A 6,000-nucleotide genomic window follows, 5' to 3' on the forward strand; every position below is an offset into this window, starting at 1 on the left:
TTCTGCATGTAAATGTGTCTCGACAGGACTCTACACACTGGTTTACAACATGCTTCATTTCCTTTACACATGGTGGGAATTTTTCCATGCAAACAGTTTAAAATATCTTCAATGGCTACGTAGAATATCACATATGGCGGTACCGTAAGTTGTTTAATCAGTTCTCTTTTGTCGGGCATTTGATTATTTCTTTAGGATAAATCCCTGGCGCTGGAATTCTTTGGGCCAAAGAGCCAAATGACTTGATATGTGCATTATGAAATGGCCTTCCAGGGGCATGTGGTGTCCGAGAGCTCCTGGAGCTTCACGCTGTCACCAGCCGCAGGTGGATGACTGTGCTAATCCTTGCCAACCTTATAGGTGTTTTAAAAAGGGCACCTGGTTCTAAGAGTGCGACTAACTATTTTTAATATGTTTATTAGATAGTCTTCATTTCAGTGATATGTGCATTCATCCACATCTTTAATTTTTCTTCTTGGTGTCAGCCGCAAGTGGGGCTGGGAGATGGAGACCCGAAAGCCTCCTGATGCGCCTGGACCAGTGCTGTAAGACGTTTTTGATGGAGACCTCTCCTAGGAAGTACATTTCCATTGTGACCCAATGTACACACACATATGTAACTGAAAGGTAAACTCTCACCAAACAGTACTTACCTATACTCTGAAGGCCGGAAGTCCGAGACGAGGGTGCCAGCAGCTCTGGGTTGATGGGGATCCTCTTCCTGGCTTGCTGTCTTCTTGTGTCCTCACATGGCAGAGAGAGGGGAGAGCGAGCAAGCTCTGCTGTCTCTTCTCAGGAGGGCACTGTGATGCTCATTGTACGCGTGAACTTCACTAGGCTCAGGGATGCCCTGAGAGCTCGTGAAACCTTCCTGGGTGTGTCTGAGGCTGTTTCTGGAAAAGGTGAGCGTATAATCGCGTAGACAGAGAGATCGGTCCTCGGCAACGTGCGTGGGCATCACTCGATGCGTGGCCCTCCACGATGACACAAAAAGATGAAGGAAGGGCGAATTCTCTCTGAGCCAGAACGTCCACCTTCTCCTGCCCTCAGGCCTCAGAGCCCCTGGTTCCAACAGGGCCCTCAGACTCCTGGACTTAAACGAGCAGCCGCTCCAGTTCCCAGGCCTTCGGACTCAGACTGAATTATACGCCCGCCTCTCCTGCTTCTTCAGCTGGCAGGCAGCACAGCTTGGCCTCCATGACTGCATGGGCCAACTCCTATAAGAAATCTCCTCGTATATGGCTATGTATCTCCGATCGGCTCTGTTTCTCTGGACCCTCACAGTATAGGCACGAATCCCACTCATGGGGCCTTCAGGACCTCATCACCTCCCAAAAGCCCCATCTTTCAGGACCCTCACATTAGAGGTTAGGATTTCGTGGGGTAGAGACTGTCCCATCACATCTCTGCCGTCTGGCCTGTGAGCTAGAAGAAGGAAAATATTGCTTCCTGCACCCTCCCCGCCCCCGCCCCGAAGACTGTCTGATGGTAACTGATATTCACTCTGACAGAAACCAGTATGGCTCCCCTACCTCCCACCCAGTGCTGGTTCCTGGAACAGGCCTCTGTCCTGACCTGGACAAGCAGGGAAGTGACGTCCTGGACCTGGTGGCATTCACATACCAAGTGACGTCCTGGACCTGGTGGCATTCACGTACCGTACTTGCGGCCATCCCCCACCCCATACACCCTTCTTTGGCTCTCGGCGAGAGGTGCAGGCATTCGCTCCACCTTGCGGTTGCCTGAGGTCTGCCTTGTATGTAAGTTTCTCTTAATAAACCGGTCATTTCCGGACTGGCCGAGTCAGCCTCTTTCTTTGGTCTTCCCCTGCCCTCTGCTTAGAGGGAGGTAGACTTTCGGGCGGGGACCTTGTCCTGGGTCTGTGTGCACTGACAGATGGCAACGCAGCAATTTGTCGGGGCACAGGGAGGAGAAACAAACGTGATTCAGTCCATCAGAGAAAGAGAGAGAGGTCCGTGGGCAGGAGGAGTTCTCGGGTGCCCAGCGCCCGGCAGCCTTTCTCGCCTGAGTCTGTTTCTTTAACGCGGGCCGAGCCCCCTCGGGGCTGCTCGCCAAGCCTGACCTCTTTCTCCAGTTGTGCTCAGGTAGCAACTATGTCTCTGCTCCCCTTTCCTCCCTGGAATAAGTTTTCCTAACGTCTTTTCAAGTACACAGTCATCGCAAAAGCTCCCCCAGATTCTGTTTAAACTCATCGTCCAGAGACGCGCCCCCGGTGGCTTTGCACACTTGTCAGGCAGCACACGGGTCATTCTCAATGGGGCCCATGTCAGCTGGAGCCGCAGTGCGTAGAGCATCCGAGGTCTCGGATCCAGCCCGTGGGACACGTTGCTCGGCATCCTCTTACTTCCTGCCACGGTCGTTGCCCCAATACAGTAGGCTGAGGACACAGCAATCGGCTGGAATGATCCCCATTCTGTCTACACCGGACACAAAATCCGTCCCAAAAGACGGTTGTGCTCAGGCTCCTTCACGTTCAGAAATAAAGCGGTTTCATTTTCACCAGCGTGTTTCTCCCATTCCGTTGGAAGAGGGCGTCACCAAGTCTTCGATCCTGTCGCATCCTGCTACTGTTTTAATGAAAGTCCCGTCTCCTGTCAGGTTGGAGTGTCAGCTTCCCCGTCATAAAAGTCATGGCCGGCGATGATGGACAGAAAAGCAACCCCAGTCCCGTGAAGTCTCTGTGAGTGGACTACGGTTCGAAGGGAGAGATTATTTAACAGGTTATCACGGATGCTGCGAAAGTATGTGCTCCCTGCACAGAAGAATCTTACGTCAAGAGAATCTCAACTCATTATCTTCTGTTCACTTATTCATTCATTCAGCAAACCAAGCAAGATTCTCAAAGAATCACTTTTACTGGACCACAGCGTCTGTAAGAAATCGCTTCTGAAACTCCCAGTGGTATTTACTGGAACGACGCTGTACTCGATGTGTTTCTACATGTTACCTGCCTCAAGTCGTTGTTGGAAAATGGTGGTCAATAAGGAATTAATGAATGGAGAAACAAAATCTTCATTCTCTGGCAAAGTTGGGCTCCCCTGGCCTGACAGCTGAGAGCAATGATCATGACGTGATGATGATAAGACCTTATATCTTGGTAGGACCTGATACCCTCTGGACCGTGTTTTCATTAGTTATTTAATGGAGGAAATCGGTTTAATTACGCTCATTTTTCCAAGTAGGAAAACAAGACCTGGACAGGTTAGATAACCCACCCCAGGTGACACATCTGGCTAGTGGTGGAGCCGAGACTCACTTAAATGCAGGTCTCTGACTCACGATTCTGGGTCTGTCCCACCAAGCCCCCCGAGGAGGGCACCCTACTGCCATTGCAAATTAAATTCCTATGATTTCCTAATTAAAACGGCATTAATTAGCTCCGTCATCTTAACACAGATGACTGCTATCGATGTAGTCTTTCCTCCACTTCGCAGAGGTCCTTTTGCTTCTGACTATTTAATTAGGTCACAGGATCGCCCCCCTAGCAAACTGCTGACCCGATTTGAAAAGCTGAGGCTGCATCTCAGTGCAGAAGTAGGATTTTAACTGGGAACTGGAATCTTCTCTCTCTGCTGTTTTGCTCAAAGGACAATAAGCTTTTATTTTTAACTAGCCCTTTGGAACTCGCCAAGAGCCTGCGTGCCATTGACTCGTTGGATGTCCAGGGTGGCCCCGTGGGGTTACGACAAATACTACTTACTGGCTTGTGTATGTGACGCGCTTCTTACCACATCTGGGCTCTCTGCTCGCAAAGTGCTCCAGGCGCTCCAGGTGCTTCATTCTGCAAATACACGTTTAAGCCAGGTGCTGTGACTATCTGTAATCTATTTTTATAGATAAGACCCCAAGACTCACGGCAAGCTCACAGGAACACAGTAAGTGGCAGAGGCAGGGTTCAAACCGGGCAGTCTGGCTTTAGACTCAACAGGGAATCGCTGTTCCGTCCAGCTCCTTCTGCAGCCTGGGGCCGTGTTTGCCATTGGTCCCAGAGAGCAGGAGGGGCCAGCAGAGCGGTGGAGGGTCATAGCATTGTCCTCTCCTCTGGTTCAGCACAAGGAGCTGAGCGGGCAGAGAGAGGGACCCACTTCTGTCGATGGCATGTTGGGTGCCGACGAGAGGGCTGGGTGCTTGCCACACAGTCTTAGTTCTCACAGCAAGAAGGACAGTCCTATCTCAGGTTCATAAATGAGGATGCTGTGGCGAGGGAGGCCACATGAACTCACTAAGGTCATGCAGCAGGTGTGGCCATGAGAACCGAACCCCATTTGCTGACGCCAAAGTGCCCTTGAGGCCCAGTGAGGAGTGGCATCAGTGAAAACAGCCCCACTGGGGGCTGGTGCCAATTGTGACAGGGCCTATGGCCGCTGACATGGCCGGCAGTGCAAACCAGGCTCAGGCAGTTAGTCAGCGGCTCCCTTGTGAGAACCTGTCATGCCAGGTCATTTGTTTCCTAAGGATCAGGGGCCAAGACACGTAACAGAACATGCTGTCCTCATGGCAGACCCGAGGAGTTGTTTAAAAAAAAAAAAACAAAACAAAACGCACGCTCACATTGACCGTGGTGCTTCCTTCTGGGTAAGAGTGTGTAATCAGCCTGTCTTTTCCCATGGGGACATGGAACCAGAACAGGACCCACTGATGTGGCCTTGGCATCCAGCAAAGCTGGATGACGACACACACAGAGGAGGAGGGACCTGTTTTCTGCATTTAAGGAGGGTGAAGTCTCGAGATGGGGCTGGAGCCCCGTTTGAAGAGGACTTGAGAAGGGAGACTGGGAAGGTGAGGGGCCCTGGAGGACCCCCTTCCTCCAGATGCGCTCCCACGCAAGGCCTCCCACCATTTCGTTAAGGAAATGAAAGTGGCAGATAAGGCCCCCCCTGCTGTCCAGAGCCACTGCACCCCAGGCCCAGCATGGGACCATGACCTTTCAGCCCCCACGCAGCTGGGCAGGAGAGGGGTGGGGTGAGCGCTCCTGCAGGTCCTCAGGGGGGCGTCCACTGCCCCCTAATTGTTGGGGTGGGAGTGGGGTCAGGGGATGGAGAAAATCCCAGCAGCCCCCTCCTATCCTTGCACGAGAGCTGAGCCCTCTGGCCAGAGGACGGTGGGACGGACCAGGAGGCCGGGCTCCCCAATTCTCCCCTCCTGCCTACCATAGGGTAAGAAAGTAGACCTCGAAAGATCAAATTATTCAAGGCCAGGTGCTGGCTACATTCTTTATGCTCTAGCAGGAGGTTTGAAACTCCTGTGTGGAGCTCAGGGTCTCCCGAGGTATTTCGAGGGCTGCTGCAGAAAGTGGGAAGGGATGGGGAGCCACAGGGAGGTCCAGGGACAAGGAGGTTCAAGTATGGGGGTGGGGACAGAGGGGCTCCGGAGCACGGAGAGCGGGGCGCAGCGGGATTCAGGGGGCAGATTCTCCGCTTCCATCAGTTTGCTTCGTGGCTGTTCTCCAGACGCTGTTGCTGGGGTCGCCGTGCCTGGACACCTTGCCACCTTCCCTCAGTCAAGCCCCGCCTGGCACAGCGAAGGTCTGAGCAGTGCCCAGGCCTTTGGACTGTGAAAATTTTCATATTACCCTTGGTGCTAAATCAAAGGTTATCTGGTAAAAGGTTTCTGCTGTTTTAATAAAACGATTGAAAACTCTTCTACTCCACAAGCTACCTCTCTATGTCCTAGGTTCTACATGGGGCCCATAAGTTGACTTTGACACCCAAGTATTTTCAATTGGGGCCATCAATGGGGGCCAGAAAATCAGAACATTTTGCATAAAAATATAATTTCTGGTTTTTAACTCGCTCTAGTCCCATCCCTCACTTTCCAGCTCAGCCGTAACCTTGAAAAATAAGTCCACATTCCTAGTATTGAACGAGCAGGAGGGAGCTGAAATTCTTTCAAAATGGCATTCGCAAAGAATTACCATTATTTGAGCTGTCTAGGGTTCCCTGGCAGACCTGCTCAGAAGCCTCATCTTTATTTAAGCTG

This window comes from Pteropus medius, unplaced genomic scaffold, assembly GCF_902729225.1.
Source record: "Pteropus medius unplaced genomic scaffold, Ma_sr-lr_union100, whole genome shotgun sequence".
NCBI classification, from domain to species: domain Eukaryota; kingdom Metazoa; phylum Chordata; class Mammalia; order Chiroptera; family Pteropodidae; genus Pteropus; species Pteropus medius.